This window comes from Myodes glareolus, chromosome X (assembly GCF_982192425.1).
Source record: "Myodes glareolus chromosome X, mMyoGla1.1, whole genome shotgun sequence".
NCBI lineage: Eukaryota > Metazoa > Chordata > Mammalia > Rodentia > Cricetidae > Myodes > Myodes glareolus.
The window spans coordinates 95,084,575-95,104,577 of record NC_142053.1 but is presented as its reverse complement, the minus strand read 5'-3'; the positions used below and the strand labels follow the sequence as shown (position 1 = coordinate 95,104,577).

Sequence of the window (20,003 nt, the reverse complement as noted above, 5' to 3'; positions counted from 1 at the left end):
ACAACACAAACTACAGAAATCCTATAAAATTTTGGAAACTGAATAACTTTCACCCGAATTACTGATGAATCAAAGAAGAAATATGAAAGACATTAAAGACTTGCAAGAATTCAATGAAAATGAATGTACAAGATACCTAAATTTCTGGGAAACTATGCAGACAATGCTAACAGAAATTTCGTAGCACTAAGTGCTTTCATAAATAATATGAAAAAATCTCACAATAGTGACTTAATAGCACTCCTGAAAGATCTAGAACAAAAAGAAGCTAACTCACCAAGGAGGAGTAGGCAACAGGAAATAATCAAACTCAGGGATGAAATCAATAAAACTGAAACAAAGAGAACAATATGAAGAAAAAAGGAACCAAAGAGTTGGTTCTTTGAGAAAAATCAAGATAGACAAACCTTTATCCAAACTAACCAAAAGCCAGAGAGAGGATATCCAAATTAATAAATCAGAAATAAAAAGAGGGACATAATAACAGACATTAGGAAATCCAGAGAGAATCATTAGGTCATACTTCAAAAACTTGTACTCCAAAAAATTGAAAAATCTAAAAAAAATGATTTTCTTGATAAGTATCACATACCAAAATAAAATCAACACCAGATAAACAATTTAAATGTACCTATAATTCCTTAGAAAATAGAAGCAGTCATTTAAAACATCTCCACAGTCAAGCAAAGTCCACGGCCGGATATTTTCAGCACAAAACTCTACCAGACTTTCAGTGATCTACTACCAATACTCTTCAAATTGTTCTGCACAATAGAAACAGGATGAGCATTGCCAAATTCTTTTTATGAGACTTCATTTACCTTGATAGCCAAACCACATATAGACTCAATAAGGAATGAAAATTACAGACCAATTTCCATCATGAACATTGTCACAAAAACACTCAATAAAAAGCTGGCAAACTGAATCCAAGAACATATCAAAAAGGTCATCCACCATCATCAACTGGCTTCATCCCAGAGATATAGGCATGATTCGTCATATGAAAATCTGGCAATATAATGCATCATGTAAACAAACTGAAACAAAAACCCAATTGATCATCTCATTAGACACTGAAAAAGACTTTGATAAAATCCAACACTTTTTCATGATGAAGGACTTGGAGAGATCAGGGATACAATGAATACACCTAAATATAATAAAAGCAATATTCAGGAAATCAAAAGTAAACATCAAATTGAAAGGAGAAAAACTCAAAGCAATTCCTCTAAAGTCAGGAACAAGACGAAGCTATCTACTCTCTTCCTGTCTATTCAATATAGTACTTAAGTTCTAGTTAGAGCAATAAGGTACCTTCTCTGACTTTAAGCTGTACTATCAAGCCATAGTAATAAAACCAGCTTGCTATTGGCATAAAAAACAGACACTTGGATCAATGAAATAAAATAAAAGACACTGACATAAATTCACACACCTATGAACACCTGATTTTGACAAAGAAGTCAAAATTATACAATGAGAAAAAGACAGCATCTTTAATATATGATACTGGCATAACTAGACGTAGGTATGTAGAAGAAGGCAAATAGATTCATATCTAGCCCCATGCACAAAACTCACATCCAAGTGGACCAAATGCCTCAACATTGATCCAGATACACTGAATCTGATAAAAGAGAAAGTGATAAATACTCTCGAATGCATTGGAATAGGAGACAAGTTCCTGAGTAGAACACCAGTATCACAGACACTGAGATCAACAATTAATAAATAGGACCTCATAAAACTGAAAAGCTTCTATATTACAAAGGATACAGCCAATAAGAAAAAATGGCAGCCTACATATGTCCCTCAAAAGAATGGATAAGGAAAATCTGGTACATTTATACAACTCAGCTGTAAAAACAATTACCTCATAAAATTTGCAGGCAAATGGATGGAACTTTAAAAAAAATCATCCTGAGTGAAGTAATCCAGACCCAGAAAAAATACGGCGGCAGATAGTTTATTTGGTAAATTCATTCCTATCATTCCAATACTGAGATAAAGATAATTTAGAAATACTCAATTGAATCAGAGTTAAGGAGAAAAATACTATATGCCTTTGCAATTTAGTTATGATAAAAATCCTTACAATATAAAGAAAAGGATTTATTAGGTAGTACATGCAATGTGTAGAAAGAAGGATACTAAAATGTTTGAAAAACATATCAGCCTTGCAATATGTTTGGATTATCTATTTTGACCATTTTCTTTCCCCATACCTATCTCAACTTCAAAGAAAAGAGATCCTAGAGATTTAAAATATTACCTATGATCTAAAATATATGTATTTTATATTTATATTTATTATATGACACACACACACACACACACACACACACACACACACACATATATATATATATATATATATATATATATATGTCAACTTTGTGAGCATATAAGGTAGGCTTGGGGCACAGTAGGAACCAAGGAAATGTTTACTGTTAGAATCTCCTTTCCATTCACTATCTGCCATTAAGATACAAAAATTTTCTCCCTCCACTCTTCAACTTCACCTTGGGAACTCAGTCCAGTGCTCCAATGTGGTTCTCTGCCTCTGTTTCTACCTGTTGTTGGATGAAGGTTCTATAGTGATATTTAAGATAATCATTCATCTGACTACAGGGCAAGGCCAGTTCAGGCTCACTTTCCCCTATTGCTTAGGGTCCTAGTTGGGGTCATCCTTGTGGATTCCTGGGAATTTTTCTAGAGCCAGGTTTCTTGCTAACCCCATATTGGCTCCCTCAATCAAGATATCTCTTTTCTTGTTCTCATATCTCTCCTGGGCAGGGTACCTTGTCCTCTCTTAGGATTGGAGGGGGGAAGGGGGAGAGATGGGAGGGAGTGGGAGGAGATGAGAAAGTGGGAATTTAAATTGGTAATTTTCTTAAGTAATAAAATAATTAAAAAAGAACTACCTCCCAATTATTGTGTCATAGAATGGCCAATGTAACACGATTTAGCCAACTCAGTAACAACTATCTCCCTCTCCGTCTCCTCCCCTCCCATCCTCCCTTCCTCTCTCTCTCTCTTTCTCTCTCTCTCTCTCTCTCTCTCTCTCTCTCTCCCTCTTTCTCTCTCTCTCTCCCATGTACGTGGAGTGTGTGTGTTTGTGTGTGTATGAGAGAGAGAGAGAGAGAGAGAGAGAGAGAGAGAGAGAGAGAGAGAGAGAGGGAAAACAGGACAGATATTTTTAGAAAGGAAAATTGTCTATATATTAGGTTCATCAACTCACTAAGGATAATAGAGGAAATTCATTTTTCTAATACTCAGTAACTTTTGCCAAATGAATATGGTGACAGAATGCTGAGAAGACAGAAGAAGTAAGCAAGCAAAATGCTTACTATGGTGTTTAGGATACAGTAGATCCACAATAAACATTTTTTTTTCTATTACTTTCAGTGATCTCAGACTTTAAAAGTTTCTGTCATTAAATTTATTTTAAAAAAAATAGAGGAGGCTAAACAGAGACTGTTGTCAAAAAAGTTCTGTTCTTTCTCAAGTGTGTAAAATTGGGTGTTTATTTTTTATATAATTATTTGTTTATTTGGGAGCAGGGCACATATACCATGCACATGTGTGAAAGTTAGTAAACAACTTGCAAAAGTCAATTCTCTTTTTGTTCCTTATGCGTTCCAGAGATGGGAGCACAATCATCTTTAGCGTCTGAACCATCTCCCCAGCCCCATAAGAGAAGTTTCACAATGCATGTGCGTGGACTGTGTTTATCAGGAAGCTGAATGCCCCAGCTGTTGTTAACATTAGTATAACATCATAGTACAAGCAAGTTTCTCAGGGAGATCTTGGTGCCTTCTTGGCTCCAACCCAATCAATCAAACCTACACAGAAAGATGTGCAATATTTTTTGTTAAATTTAATTGGGTTATGCAACAAAAACCAGAAAAAAAGATTGCTCCTATCAAATTTCTAGTTCTGTTTCATATTTAGATCCCTGTTGCATGCAGTGAATCAAAATGTTATACTGTGGAATATCTATGTTAAAAGCAGGTAGTGCGTCATTCTTTAAGTGGAAGTGCACTTAAATGAGTCCACAATCTTCATTTTACTTGATAGAACCAGTTTCCTGAATTTCTCACCCAGCTGAAGGCTTTGATTTCTATTTGAATTGGATTCCAAGTTGTCTAGACATCAGAAGCTTAACCCTACAGCTTAATCTAACCATTTTGTCAAATCTTTATTGCTGAGGTCAAATAGAAAGAAAAGTAGCTTTTATGAAAAGTCTAATCAAAAGTAACATTATCTTTATACTGTAAGAGAGATTCTGCATTTATCTGAAGACCTGTACTGTCAAATCAAAGGGAAAAAATACTCAAGAAACTTGACTAGATTCCATTTGTTCCTTTTATTTACATATCTTCCTTTCACCTTGAGCCTTCCTTTAAAAAATTCTTTTTTTTATTCTGACAGATAAGAAATTCTCTCTCTCTCTCTCTCTCTCTCTCTCTCTCTCTCTCTCTCTCTCTCTCTCTCCGTGTGTGTGTGTGTGTGTGTGTGTGCGTGTGTATTTTTCAATTGTTAGGTCTTTTTCTAGATACATCCTCTTTCAATAACTTCCAACACTTCTCCCTAGTTCGACTTAACAAGGTTTCATAGATTTATACAAAGTCACTGAATACCTTTATAGATGTTCTTCTGGAGCTTTTTTATTTGATTATCATGTAAATAGACTAATACAAAGCTATGATGGTGTGATAACCACTATGAATAAAATAGTCTCTTAATCCTCCAGGGTTTTAGAAGTCATTTTCACTGTAGGTAGGAGGGGATGATAATGAAGGTGAGAAATTTCATAGGGACAACACTAAAATAATAAATAAAAATATAAAAATAACCTCAGTGTGAAGTTATAATATCCATCTTATTTCAGCCAAATTGGAAGTAAATTTTCCAATTTACCAATTTTCTTCCAATTGTTTTTGTAGTCTAAGAATTTAATGATGTTAATGGAGTCCTATGATTTTACAGACCAAATTAAGACAAACCACAAACTTGTTGAACATTAAATTAATGCAAATTAAAGTATATTTACAATTAGATTATTGTCATTTAATGGTTATAAGTTATTAAATGGGCTCTAATATTCTTTAAATAATTAAATGATTGAACTTGGTGGTGCCTATCTTAATTCAAGCATACAGGAGGCAGAAGCAGGCAGATCTCTGTGAGTTTAAGGCTAGCCTGGTCTACACAGTGAGTTACAGGTCAGCCTGAGCTGCAGAGTGAGAGGCTCTCAAAACAAAACAAAATAAAATAAAATAAAATAAAAATAAAACAGACATTCTAATTAAACAGATATTAGCATAGGCAATACATATATAGAGACCAAAATTAAATGTAAAAATTTTAATTTAGTTATTAAATGTTTCTTTTTCCATTTAAAATTAAGAATAGGGTACTAAGTAAGAAAACTTTAAAAATAAATAGCTTGGGAAGATTGCTCTGTGGTTAAAGCAGTTACTGCTTGGGTCACATCTTGGTTACTGGGTACCAATGAAATGATAGGCAAATGTTGCAGCTCACCTATAATTTCAGCCTTGGAATGGAGAGACAAAGCATCTCCAGAGCAAATTAGCATTATAGATATCTCTATGTTCAGTTGAGGAACACCATTTCAATGAAAAATGTGGAGAGACAAGAAAGAAGACTTGACATTAACCTCAGGTCTCCACATGCACTTGTACATATGTGTACATGCACGAGCACACATATGTGTCTACACATATTTAAAGAAACACACACTATACACATATACATGCAAAATAGATGAATGTTTTAAAGATTTTTTTAAATAAAATAAAATAGCTAAATGAAATTAGCTTGATGGTTGATCAGAGCTAGATCACCTGGTTAAATGTTGTTGAGTCACAGATACAGGTGTTGAGGCCCCAAGGTTATTGAAAATCACTAGCTAGGCCAGAACAAACGTGGACCCAGAAACTTAGTTTGTAGACTCACATCATCTTGCCTCCATCTCTAACTCAAAAACATCACAAAAGGAAATGGCTGACATGGAATATGCCCAAAATGTGCAATTTATATGATAAGTGGAATATGTCTCCATACACCTATTTTTTATGATAAAAGTACAAATGTTTTAATACTTAAAACACACCTTTCCCTTTTTGTTCCTTTTTTATTAGATTACTTTCAATTCTAAAATATGTGTTAAGATACTAATAATGTTGACATTAAATGAGTTCATATTTACTTTATGTGTTTTTATCTTTTTGTCATTGTTCTTGCTGTTTTTATAAGATATCTCCAAAGATCAGATTCTGAAAATACTGATTAACTTTTCAAAAAAATGCTCAAATTTCTGTGAGCATTTTTACAAATAGCATTCCTCTTTGTTAATTTAATTTTCGGTGTGAGTGTTCTGTTTGCATATATATTTATATGCAAATATATAATATGCATATGTGTGTGTGTGTGTGTGTGTGTGTGTGTGTGTGTGTGTAGCACGTACATGCCTGGTGCCTGAGGAGATCAGAAGTGTCGATCCCTTTGTTCCTGGAATTACAAATGGTTGTAAGCCACCAATGGACATGGGTCTTCTGCAAGAGCAACCCTCATTCGGGCCACTGAGCCAACTTTCCAGCCTCTGCATTATTTCTTAAGATTAAGCTTTAAGGTGCTTTTCACTTGTGTGATAATAACTTAAGATGAATGGTATCTCTTTGAGCTAAATCTCACCTGTTTCTCAATATTCTATACTTTACATTCTTTTCTGGTCTAGTTCAACAATCCTTCCCACCTCAACTACTTTAATAGTTTTTTCAGCTCTCTCCAAAATTAAGTTTTTATTTATTCATTGCTTCATTTGATTTCCTCTTTTTCAGAATAATACCTTAACATTTTGGAATGTATAGCAGAAATAAAAGCATAAACAGGGAACATTCACATAGTCTATCAGATCTCAACACTTTTGTTCCTCAACTTACAGTTGATTTGCTATTGTAAGTTGGTACTTTCACTTACTTAAAATGTAATGGATAGTTCAAATTCTTCTTTTATTTAACACTCGAATAAATTGATACTGTTAAAATGTACTGCCAGTGTAGCATTTTGTGAATGACTTTTAACAACTAAGGCACACTGGCTCTTACCTCTTTTGTTTGCTGGTAATCAGGGTATTAATAGAATTTTGGAAAAGATCTCTGACTAGCCTGTTTACTCTGGTTTGTTTGGTTTTTTGTTTGTTTTTACATCCTGGTCCTTTGCAATTTCCCCTCCCTCCACTCCCCTCAGGCCCTTGCCACAACACACCCTCCTCTGTTCCCAATCCCAATCTACTCTTCCTCTTTCTCTGTTTAGGAAAGTGTAGGTCCCCCATGAGTATCAACAGAACATGGCCTGTCAACTTTCAGGGAGTTTCTTAGTTTTACTAGCCCATCTATTGTGTTGTAATCTCAAAAACTTTTTATTAACTCCAAATTCACCCAATAATGGCTCTTATCAGAATATGCTCCCTTAATCCCTTATCAGCAGTATCTGGAGATTCACTTGAAATGCAAATTTAAAGTACTCCTTTCCATTCCTTCTGGGATAGCAATTAATACTTTAATAGGTTTTCCAAGCTTAACATTTGCTGTCAGATCATATGCTTATCATCTATGTCATGTAATATTCTATTTTATTCATAAAGGATAAGAATTCAGTATCTTGGCTCCTGGTGCTGCCTGTGTGCTCCTTCAGTGCGGACCTGGTGCCTCTTTTGTGAAGCGGCAGCTGAGTAGACTCTGGCATTCACCTTGGCCGACAAGAAACCCAAGGAAGGAGTCAAGACCGAGAACATCAACCATATTAATTTGAAGTTGGCGGGGCAGGATGGCTCTGTGGTACAGTTTAAAATTAAGAGGCATACACCACTTAGTAAATTAATGAAAGCCTATTGTGAACGACAGGGTTTATCAATGAGGCAGATCAGATTCCGGTTTGATGGACAGCCAATCAATGAAACAGACACACCTGCACAGTTGGAAATGGAGGATGAAGATACGATTGATGTGTTCCAGCAGCAGACAGGAGGTGTCTACTAAAAAGGGAACCTGCTACTTTACTCCAGAATTTTGTTATAGACCAAGAATACATTCGCAATTAGAAAGCCGCAATTTGGTTCCACCACATCCTGACTACTACAGTATAGTTTTCTCTATTCTTTCATTTCCCTGTCCCCATTTCTTTATTGTACATAAAGTAACTGGTGTATGTGCACAAACATATTGTGCTTTTTCCTTTTTTCTTTTTCCTTTTTAAACTAAATGGCCAATGTTCTGTTTTGATTGCAATCAGATGGAGGTGGTCAGGGGAAAGCACTGGTTCTGTGAAAATACCCCCTCCTCCATTAGTGACATGCTTGTTCAGCTCTTATCTTTATATTCCAGGAAGTTATTTTGCTCTCAATGTTTTAACAAAAGAACCCAACCACAAAATCCTTGCATACCTTGTTCGATTGGAGAATTTTAATGTTTTTCATTTATCATTGTAAAACCAAGGCCAATTTTATAACTTTTTTTGTACGTAGCTGTTACATGTAGGGCAATCTGTCTTTAAGTAGGGATAAATTACTCTTAAACAAAATGATCCTAGATAGTTTTCCCTTCAAGTCAAGCGTCTTGTTGTTTGCATAAACTTCTTGTTTTAAAAAAAGAAAGAACTCAGTATCTTATACAGTGAGAAATTTTAGCACATTTGTCTTCTTTTTGTAAAATTAGCAAACAAAGTAATAGATTTTATTATGGTCTATTCATACATGTTTTTATTAGTCTTTCTCCCCTTGCTTCTTCCGAATCCTTCTGATCAGTTTATATGCTGTCATCCTCAGTAATCCTTTTCTGCCTTCATGCCATATGTGTCTTATTTATCTCCCTTAACCTTCCTCATGTTATCTCCTTAACATTCCTTCGGTTGACCGGGATTGGGGGAAGGGAGGAAGGATGAATATGGGATCAGGGAAGAATATATTTCAACTAAGGGAGTCATTTTAGGGTTTATAGGAAACTTGATTATATATGGGATCCCAGGTCCAAGGAGAGATCCCCAGATTGTTCTCTGGACAGAGGAGAGGGTGCCTGAACCGGCCTTCGCCCATAACCATACTGATGAATATTTTGCTTATCACCATAGATCCTTCATCTGGCGATGGATGGCGATACAGACGGAGACCCGCATTGGAGCACCGCACTTTTTATTTTTTCTTTCTTTGAGAAGTTTCCCACAGATTGGAGCAGTGATTACACCAGCTAACCCTCCTACTGGTAGTGGGTCCGTTTTTACTACATTCTCTCCAGTATCTGTTTTCATTTGCTAACTTGATGAAACCATTGTGACTGGGGAGAAAGTGAATCTCAAAGTGGTTTTCGTTTTCATTTCTCTACAGGCTAAAGATGATAAACACTTTTTAAAAATTTTTGTATATTTCTGTTTCTTCATTTCCGAGTTGTTTAACTCATTCGTCCATTTGTTGACTGGCAACTTGGAACCTTTTGTGTTATATAATTTCTGCATTAATTCTTTCATTTATTCACACAGTTCATTAATTCTTATATTTATTTCCTCAGTTCCTCTTACTAATTGCATAGTTTATTCTCATGCCTTGAGTCTGTACTGCTTTACAGCTTCATAGGCAGCTGAAAGTGATTGTGTACCAGTACTGAGATTAGGCTCCAAGAGCCCTCACACATTTCCACTTGTGTTCTTTTTCATCTTATCCATTCAGTCATTCATGTATGAATATATCCAAACTATGATGTTGGAGAGACGGTTCAGTGATTAAGAGCACTTCTTGTGGAACAACCAGATTCAGTTGCCAGTACCAACATGTTGCCTAACAAAAGTCTGTGGCTCTAGTTGCAGAGGCCTAGACAACAACATTTAGTGGACACTGTGTTGTGTGGGCACTACATACACATGGCTCATAAGCATACATTCAGGTATAATGCCCATGCACATTTTCTATTTTTAAAAAGTGTATAGTCAGACCGACTTTCTCAGTGATGAGGATATGTGAACTAAATTGAGGACTCTATCTTAAATGACAATAGGCAGTATCAACTAATAGCCATCCAAGTCTTTAATGAGGTCAAACTTATTGGATACCTAAACATTTTTTCTTTGTAAGAAGACATGGTTGTAAGCTTCTGAGATTTGTGTGTTGTCCTACGAGTTATCTGCAAATGAATCAAATTTTAACTTCTATTCTGATTTGGTACAGTTGTTTCTCCTTGATTTAAACATTTGCTTCTTAATGATATTAGCTAATAAAAACTGACCCAATCTGACAAGATGTATGTACAGGTACGTTTTGAAATACCCTTTGAGAATGCCCAGCACAAATTTCTTTCTATTTAAGGGTGAAATAGACATTGGGTGATTGTCGCTTTGTAGAATGGAAGACATTAAGACAATGAATCTAACTCAATATCATCTTGATGGCTTCAGTATTCTACAAATATAGTAATATAGAACTTGAAGAAGTAAGATAAGACAAACACTATGGAATAGGAAACAGTCTTACTAAAGTTTATATCAAGTGAAATGTCCTCTATTGTGAAGACTCCCTAGTCTACCTTCTTTTTTTTTCCTTTTCAGAGAGGCAGATCAGGATTTGACTATAACTCTTTAGCTAACTTTAAAGACATGCGATCATTTTCAAACTCAATCATCTGTGGCTTACCTTTCGTACATTCAGCTTTTATGTCTTGGTCTTCTTACAGTCAAACCTGTTGAAATAAATTCTGCCTTCTTTGTGAATAATACTTTTCAAATTATAACAATGGCATATCATAAATAGTACCTTCCAAAGCAGACAGAAATGCATTTTATCCAGCTTTCACGCCCCATTCAAAAAGAAATCTATTTTCTAATTAAGCTCTACATTTATTTTTCTATGACTGACAGAATTCATCATTACAGATAGAATATTTATTATGAAATTGTATCGATTTTATAGTTTTTTTAAGCATCAAGTATAGGGCACAGCCCAGAAGTATGTTTTGATGAAAATTTAGATGCCATTGTTCTCTTCCTTAAATTTGAATTACTTTTTAATGGTATGCTAATTGCCTTAAAGAGTTCCCAGAGTTTCTAAAGGTATAGAACTTTAGTCGAAGTAGCAGCTGGAATCCTAGGAAAATCACCTTTATTTTAAGACAAGAGTTCTTAGTATTTGAAGGTCTTCAGCAACCTTCCAGGTGATAGAGAGCTCTGGGTTCTTCATTCTGCTTTCATGGATTTTAATTTAGGTTTTGGAGTAGGCCTATATTTTGCATATATAAGCAGACACTAAGGTATGCCCTACACAATAAATATTTTTAAAGTGATTCATGCTGTTCCTATTTTCTGGGATTTCAACTACAAAATATAGTGTAAGATAAGTAGATATTCAGTACCTTTTAAAAGAAGAGATTAATTATATGCTTTTCTTAAAAATCAAATCATCTACTTAGCCTTGTGGCAGAATCCCTGAAGCAATACTGCTGATATAAATAAGATTATCAAAAAATTTTATGAAGCTCAAATCCATTGAATGTGTGGTTACAGCCAGTGCTCAAAACTGGGTTTGAGCACCAATACTAATTAAGCAATTTGAAAGAGTCAAATTAATAATAGAAAGCAGAAAAAGGAGATCTATTCCATGTGGCCATACTTGGAAGAGTCACAAACAGTAACATTCTAGTGAATCCTCTAAGTCTGTCATGCAGTAGGTATCTGAAGTGATGTTAAAGTTTAAAAAGAGAAGCAAATATATGTACATTTAATCAGTCCTAAGTAAGGTATAGCACCATTTGTCACTGACCCATCTTTGCCTCAGCTTCACTGTCATTCTGTAAGAGGGTCCATTAGGTTATTAGAACTGTTATGAAATTTCTTCCCGGGAAACAAGTTCTGCCTTTGTCTGTAGCCTATTATTTTTCTCCCGGCACATTATTCCTGAGGGATTTCCATTTCTTTGGGGTTCACTGTTTCAATAAACTAATTATCAGATTCAGAGACAGATGTCTCTTCAGACTATCTTCAGTTCTTCTAGGTCAGTTACTCAGAGAGGTGTCTACACAGGCTAGAAAAGTGCTGCAAATCACATTTTTATTATCATTTTATTTCTCTCAGAGAGCATATAATGAGGTAAAATACACAGAACTGTTTTAAAGTTCAAAACTAACTTACAAATACAAGAATTATTCTTTTGAACTTACAGAATAGGACCTTCAAAGCAATTTCTTTATCATTAATATTTTTTGATACGTAGTTGTTGATATGGGTAAGGTACAATTGGGACTGATGCAAGTAAGATATTAAATGACAATAGTTCCTGAGAAATGTAAGAGAACATCTTTCTAAGTTATGTGTCAGGATGTATCTAAGATAGCTGTGAAATGATGAATAGCCTGAGGCATTCACTTTTTAAAAATTCTGAAAGCATTACACCATAGAGAATCCTTGATAACCTGCTATGGAATGAACTGGTTACAAAGACTGAACTGTCTATGAAGATCCCAAAGAATAAAGGTTATAACATGTGAAAAAGGAAGTGTATAAGAGCATATTTCATATTAAGTGGCTATCACAAACCAAATATGAGATGATGTACATGTAAATTCTTTGAAAAGTTTATAGTGCTACAAAAAAATCAGGGATGGTAACAAATGAAATAATTACTTTCAAAACTTTCACCTGAGGAATGAATTTACTTGACTGTACAATGTAAGCTGAGTTACTGCATCCAGATAGTTTGGCATTCTGGAACATTGTACCTTTAGAATAATTTTTGTTTATTTGAAATTTGTATCAATCTTCTGAGGCTGATTCTTGGTGCATGCTTAGATTGTGAATAAGGGTCAGGACACACTTATCTATTCAGGGCCTTGACTCACATTTTCCTCTTGGAACCATCTTATTTGTACTGGGGAGAACACTTAGAGAAATCTTACCAAGTGGGTTAATGTCTCAAATGACTTCTAATTTTCAAAAATAATTTTCCGCGTCTACTAACCAGGAAGTTCATTATTAAAAATCCATAATGCCATCAGAGCTCTAGATCATTTATAAAATAGAATATAAACCTTTAGATGGTTGTTTGGTTTAAGAAAAATAGTTGCTTAGTTCTTTTTATAATTTCATATATATAGAGAGATAGATATTGAGAATCACCCCTGCTTTACTTCCTTTTATTCCCCCTCCCATTGAGGGAGAAATTATTTGGGGGAAAATTACTTCTTAAATCAGATTCTATTGTTTAATAGAATACAGCTCAATGAGTGCAAATGACTGACATTTAAATATTAAGGCAGGTATAGTAAAATTAAGAAAACATAACCAAAAAACAGTGAAAGTTACAAAAATATGTTGAGCACACAGGATTACCCAGTATCTCTGTTTCATTTTAAACTCATGGAGTAAAAAGATAATGAATATCTTGTTAATAATGTCACTTCTTAGCATATGAAAACTAAGGCCCAATTTTACTTCTTTTTACATTTTCTCTAGTTGCATTTACATGCCTATATCAGATTGAGTTGCTACACTGTACTAAGATATTATGTGCTAGGATATAGTTGAGACTCAGGCAGATATTTATATTTGGGATTGATAGGAAGAGTTTTACGTTTAGTACATTATTTCTTAATCTGGTGCCAGAGAATAACTATGGTAGTTTTAGAATTAAGCACAGGAAACACCAGAAATTATGGTGTGATTATATGTTACCCATGATTGATAACTAGCATTGTAGTAGAGGTGTGCCAATATCCATTGAATCTGATCTTCTCAATGTGCGTAGCTGTGAATAACAAGATATTAGCAAACAGGATATTAGTAGAGGTTTGAAAGGTGCCTGATCACCAAAGTGTGGCTTCACTTGCTCTTTGGAAGCCTCAGTTTGTTACATGAAGAAATCTATATTAGTCTTTTTGAAGCTGAATAAACATGTGAAGGAATGCAGAGATGAGCCATTATAATTGAGGGACACTAGAACTCACTTGACAATGGTTAGATACATGCAAAGCCCATCATAGACATCATACTGTTAAAACTGCCTCAAGTTAATTGCAGAGATAAGACAAAATAACTAGGGTCAGAACTTCCATGAAGACCCATAGACTTATGAAAGAAATATGCCTGTTGTTATGAGCCAGAGTTGTTATCAGCTAAAATTTTTGTTTGAATGTAAAAAAAAAAATCTAACCAGATGTTCTAGGAGACTTTCTTGTGCTGTGATAAAACACACTTGCCAGAAGAAACTTGGGAGAGGAAATGGTTAATTTGCCTTGTACTTCTAGGTCATAGTCACCATTGAAGGAAGTTGGGTCAGGACAAGAATTTAAGAAGGAACTTGAAGCAGAAGTCACTGAGGAAGGCTGTTTACTAGCTCTTACTCAGCAGTTAACGTTCTTAAACAGTCCAGATCCACCTATTTAGGGATGGTACTGTCCATAGTGTGCTGGGAGTGTCCATGTTAATTAGTCAGTCAGGCCAATCTGAACTAAATAATTCTCCAACTGGGCTTTCTTTTTTTCTGGTGACTCTATGTCATATCAGGTTGAAAATAAAAAAAGTGTCTAGCACAACAATATTATCTATCTGCAAAAAAATAAAATTGAATTGATAATTCTCTCCTTATAAAAATCTAACTCAAAATGTATCAGCTACCTAAGCATAAGAACGGAAAGCTATAAAACTTTCCTCTTGGAAAGAAAAACATCTTTGTATTCTTGGGTTAGAAAACAGGTTCCTTCCTAGGATGTAAAAAATATAAGCAACAAAGGGGAAATAAACAGTTTTGTGCTCCTTGGAAACCATTACTACATAATCAAGCCCAACCACTTCATGATTATTTAACATTAGACAAGTCTTTTATCTTAACAGTTGTTTTCTTCATCTGTAAATTATATGCTATCAATATAAAATTTTCATAAATGCTAATTGCTGTATTTGAAATTCTTTTTTTCTTTTTTCATTTTATTTTTTTAAAAAGAAAACAAACTATCTTTTTGCATTTTACATACCCATCCTAGTTCCCACTCCCTCCCCTCCTCACATTCCTTCCACCTTACCCCGAACCCTACCCCCATCTACCCCTCAGAGATTGTAAGGAACATTGATATGAGGAAGGCTCAAGGCTCTCACTACTATATCTAGACTGGGTAACTTATCCATCCAAAGAGAATAGGTTGCCAAAAAGCAGTACAAGCAGTAGGGATAAAGCCTGGTGCCACTGTCAGTGGTCCCACAATCTGCCCCAGTAATACAACTGTCACCGACATTCAGAGGGTCTAGTTTGGTCCTATGCTGGTTCCTTCACTGTCAAACTGGAGTTGGTGAGCTCCCATTAGCTCAGGTAAACTCTTTCAATGGGTGTCCCCATCATGGTCCTGACATCTTTGCTTGTATTCTAACTCCTCCCATTTTCAATTGGACATTGGGAACGCATCCCAGTGCTCTGCTAGGGGTCTCTGTCTCTGTTTACATCAGTTGCTGGATGAAGGTTCTATGGTGACATTTAAGATAGTCATCAATCTGACTACAGGGCCAGTTCAGGCATACTCTCCTCAATTGCTTAGCGTTTTATCCGGGGTCCTCCTTGTGGATTCCTGGGAATTTTTCTAGTGTCAGGTTTCTTGCAGGACCCATAATGGCTCCCTCAATCAAGATATCTTTTTCCTTGCTCTGTCCTTTTCCCATCTCTACTATCCAATTCCCTCAAGTTTTCCTCCATCCTCCCTTCCTCCACTCCTCCTAGCTTTCTCGCTGTCCACTGCTATGAACCCAATTTTTCTCAGGAAATCATGTCTATTTCCCTTTCCCAGGGGATCTATGTATGTTTCTGTTAGGGAAATACAGAAATTTATTATTTAGCTTCTCTATGGACATAGACTGTAAGCTCTTTTCCTTTCCTTTATATCCAGTATCCAGTTATGAGTGAGTACATACCACGTTCATTTTTCTGGGTCTCTGCAACCTCACTCAGAATGTTTTTTTCTAGTTCCACCCATTTGAATGCAAATTTCAAGAAGTCATTGTTTCTTACCACTGAGTAGTACTCCATTGTGTAGATGTGCCACATTTTGTTTATCCATTCTTTGGTTGAGGGGCATCTAGGTTGTTGCAAGGTTCTGGCTATTACAAATACTTTTGCTATGAGCATAATTGAACAAATGTTCTTGTACTATAAGTGAGCATCCTTTGTGTATATGCCCAATGGTGGTATTACTGAGTTCTGAGGCAGGTTGATTTTTAATTTTCTGAGACACTGCCATATTGATTTCCAAAGGGACTGTCCAAGTTTTCACTCCCACCAGCAATGGATGAGTCTTCCCCTTACTGCACATCCTCTCCAGCATAAGTTATCATTGACATTTTTTTATCTTAGCCATTCTGATTGCATAAGATGGTATCTCAAAGTCATTTTCATTTGCTTTTCCCTGATGCAAATTGTTGAGCAATCTCTTAAGTATCTTTAGGCCATTTAAGATTCTTCTGTTGAGAATTCTCTGTTTATATCTGTACCCCAAATTTAATTGGATTAGTTGTTATTTTGATGTCTAGTTCTTGAGTTCTTTATATATTTTGAAGATCAGTTCTCTAATTGATGTGGTGTTGGTAAAGGTCTTTTCCCATTCAGTTGGCTGTCATTTTGTCATATTGACTGTGTCCTTTACCTTTCAGAAGCTTCTCAGCTTCAGGAGGACCCATTTATTAATTGTTGCTCTCAGTATCTGTGCTAATGGTATTACATTTAGGACATGGTCTCCTGTGCCCATGTGTTCAAGGCTAATTCTCACTTTCTCTTCTATCAGATCCAGTGCAGTCAGGTTTGTATTGTTATTTTTTTAACCCATTTGTACTTGAGTCTTGTGCATGGGGAAAGACATGGATCTAATTTCATTCTTCTACATGTTGACATCCAGTTATGCCAGCACCATTTGTTGAAGATGCTTTATTATTTTCAATGTATAATTATAGTTTCTTTGTAGAAAATTAGGTGATCACAAGTGTGTGGATTGATAGCCAGGTCTTCTGTTCAATTCCATTGGTCAACCTGTCTGTTTTTACACCAACAATATACTGTTTTCATTCCTGTAGCTCTATAATAAATCTTTGTATCAGGAATGGTGATGCCTCTGGAAGTTCCTCTATTGTACAGGATTGTTTTGTCTATCATGGGTTTTTTGTTTTTCCATATGAAGTTGAGTATTGTTCTTTCAAAGTTGTGAAGAATTGTGTTGGGGTTTTGATGGAGATTGCATTGAATCTAGAGATTGCTTTTCGTAGGATTGGCATATTTCATTATGTTGATCCTACCTATCCAAGAGCATGGGAGATCTTTTCATTTTATGGTATGTTCTTCATTTTCTCGTTTCAAAGACTTAATGTTCTTGTCAAACAGGTCTTTCATTTCCTCAGATAGTGTTACCTCAAAATATTTTGTTATTTGTGGCTATTGTGAAGGGTGATATTTCTCTGATTTCTTTCTCAGCTTCTTTATCATTTGCATATAGGCAGGCTGCTGATGTTTTTGAGTTGACCTTGTACACTGCCACATTACTGAAGGTATTTATCTACTGTAGGAGATCCCTGATAGAGTTTTTGGGGTCTCTTATGTATAGTATCATATCATCTGTAAATCGTGAAATTTTGACTTCTTCCTTTCCAAGTTGAACCCCCTTGATGTGCTTTTGTTTTCTTATTGCTCTAGCCAGAACTTCAAGAACTATGTTGAATACATATGGAGAGTTGACAGCCTTATCTTGTTCTTGATTTTAGTTGAATTGCTGTGAGTTTCTCTACATTTAATTTGATATTGTCTTTCGACTTGCTGTATATTGCTTTTATTATGTTTAGATATGTTTATTGTATCCCTGGTCTCTCCAAGACCTTCATCATGAAGGGGTGTTTTATCAAATGCTTATTCAGCATTGAATGAGATGATCATATGATTTTTTCTTTCCGTTTATTTATATGGTAGATTACATTGATAGATTTTCATGTGTTGAACCATTGTTGCATCTCTGGGATGACTCTGAATTGATCAAAATGTGGGACAAAATGAGGAGTATAGATATAAGCTCTTATTTGAAGTTCTGGTAGAATTCTGCAATGAAACCATCAGACCCTGGGCTTTTTTTGATTGGGAAACTTTTGATGACTGCTTCTATTTCCTTGAGTCTGTTTCTTTTTGTACTAGAAATTTCAGGCATGCTATTAAATCACTAATATGAGATTTCTCCACTTTCTTTATGTAACACATAGTGCTATGAACTTTCCTCTTAGCACTGCTTTCATAATTTCCCATAAGTTTAGGTACATGGTCCCTTCATTTTCATTGGATTCTAGGAAGTCTTTCATTTCTATCTTTATTTCTTTTTTGATCCAGAGGTAGTTCAGTTGAGCACTTTTCTATTTCCATGAGTTTGTAGGCTTTCTGCAATTAGTGTTGCTGTTAAATTCTATCCTTAAACCATGGTAATAGGAGAAGACACAGGTGGTCAATCCAGTTTTTTATATCTATTGAGGTTTCCTTTGTTACTGAGTATGTGCTTAGTTTTAGAGGAGGTTCCATGAGGTGCAGAGAAGAAGGTATATATTTTCGTTTTGGAGTGAAATGTTCTGTAGATATCTGTTAAGTCCACTTGAATTATGACATTTATTATTTCTCTTATTTTTCTCCTAAGTTTCTGTCACGTTGAACTGTCCATTGTGGACCATGTGGTGTTGTAGTCTCCCACTATTAGTGTGTGGGGTTGGTGTACAATTTAAGCTTCAGTAATGCTTCTTTTTCATATGTTGGCGCTCTTGTATTTGGGGCATAGTTGTTCAGGGCTGAGATGTAGTCTTGATGGATTTTTCCTGTTATTTGTATAAAGTGTCATTCTCCATCTCTTCTGATTGATTTTAGTTTGAAGTCTATTTTGCTAAATATTAGGATAGCTATACCTACTTGTTTCTTAGGTCCATTTGATTGGAAAATATTTTCCCAATGCTTTATTCTAAGGTGATGTATGCCTTGAAGGTTGAGAGGTGTTTCTTGTATACAGCAGAAGGATGGATCCTGCTTTTGTATCCATTCTCTTAGCCTGTATCTTTTAATAGCTGAATTGAGACAATTGATATTAAGAGATATTAATGAAGACTGATTGTTGATTTCTGCTAGTTTTCGGTGGTAGTGTTTGTGTGTATCCCTTCTTTGGGGTTTGCTGGTGTGAGGTTATCTGTTACCTGTGTTTTTTCTGGGTGCAGTTAGCATTTTTGGGGTTGAAGATTTTCTTCTAGTACTTTTTGCAGAGCTGGATTTGTGGATAGGTATTGTTTAAATCTTGTTTTGTCATGGGATATATTGTTTTCTCAATCTATGGTGAGCGAAAGATTTGGTGTGTATAGTAGTCTGGGTTTGCATCCATGGTCTCTTAGTGTCTGAAACACATCTGTCCATTACCTTTTTAGGTTGTTGAATTCTTGCATTAGTGCCTACCCACCTCTTCCTCTAATTGGTGTCTGCAGTGTCTGTGCCTTTTGGTCCAATTCTTGCAGCTGCATTCTTTGCCTTTGGGAACTGTTTTTGGTCTGCTATGACTGTTGCTGTCTGTGTCTCAGGGAGTTACTAAGGTCTTTTTTTGCTTGCTCTCTTGGCCCACTCTCTTGTTCCACTCTCTTTGTTCTTTCTCTTGGTCCACTCTGTGAAGTAACAGTCTGTGCTTCAGAGTTCTTCTGAGGTTGTGGGAGATGGGAGGGTTTGGGGACAGAGTGAGACTTGTAACTTACAGGGTCTTATCGATTGGGTGGGTTTTTGGGTCATCCTACCTCTTGGACCTTCCTATGTATCTGCAGCCTGTATTTTAGAGTCCCTTTGTGGTCACATGGGATAAGAGTGTTTGGAGATGGAGTAGGACTTGTAGCTTACAGGATCCGATAGATGTATTTGAAATTTTTAACATCTGTTTATAGCATAGCCTATGGGAAATTGATATTTTTCTTTTTAT

The 20,003-nt window shown here is 35.5% G+C and overlaps 1 pseudogene; it reads left to right on the top strand.

The window, feature by feature from the left end:
* Window positions 1-4,801: 4,801 nt before the first annotated feature.
* Window positions 4,802-8,248, top strand: LOC125410337 (small ubiquitin-related modifier 2 pseudogene; annotated as a pseudogene).
* Window positions 8,249-20,003: the final 11,755 nt, after the last annotated feature.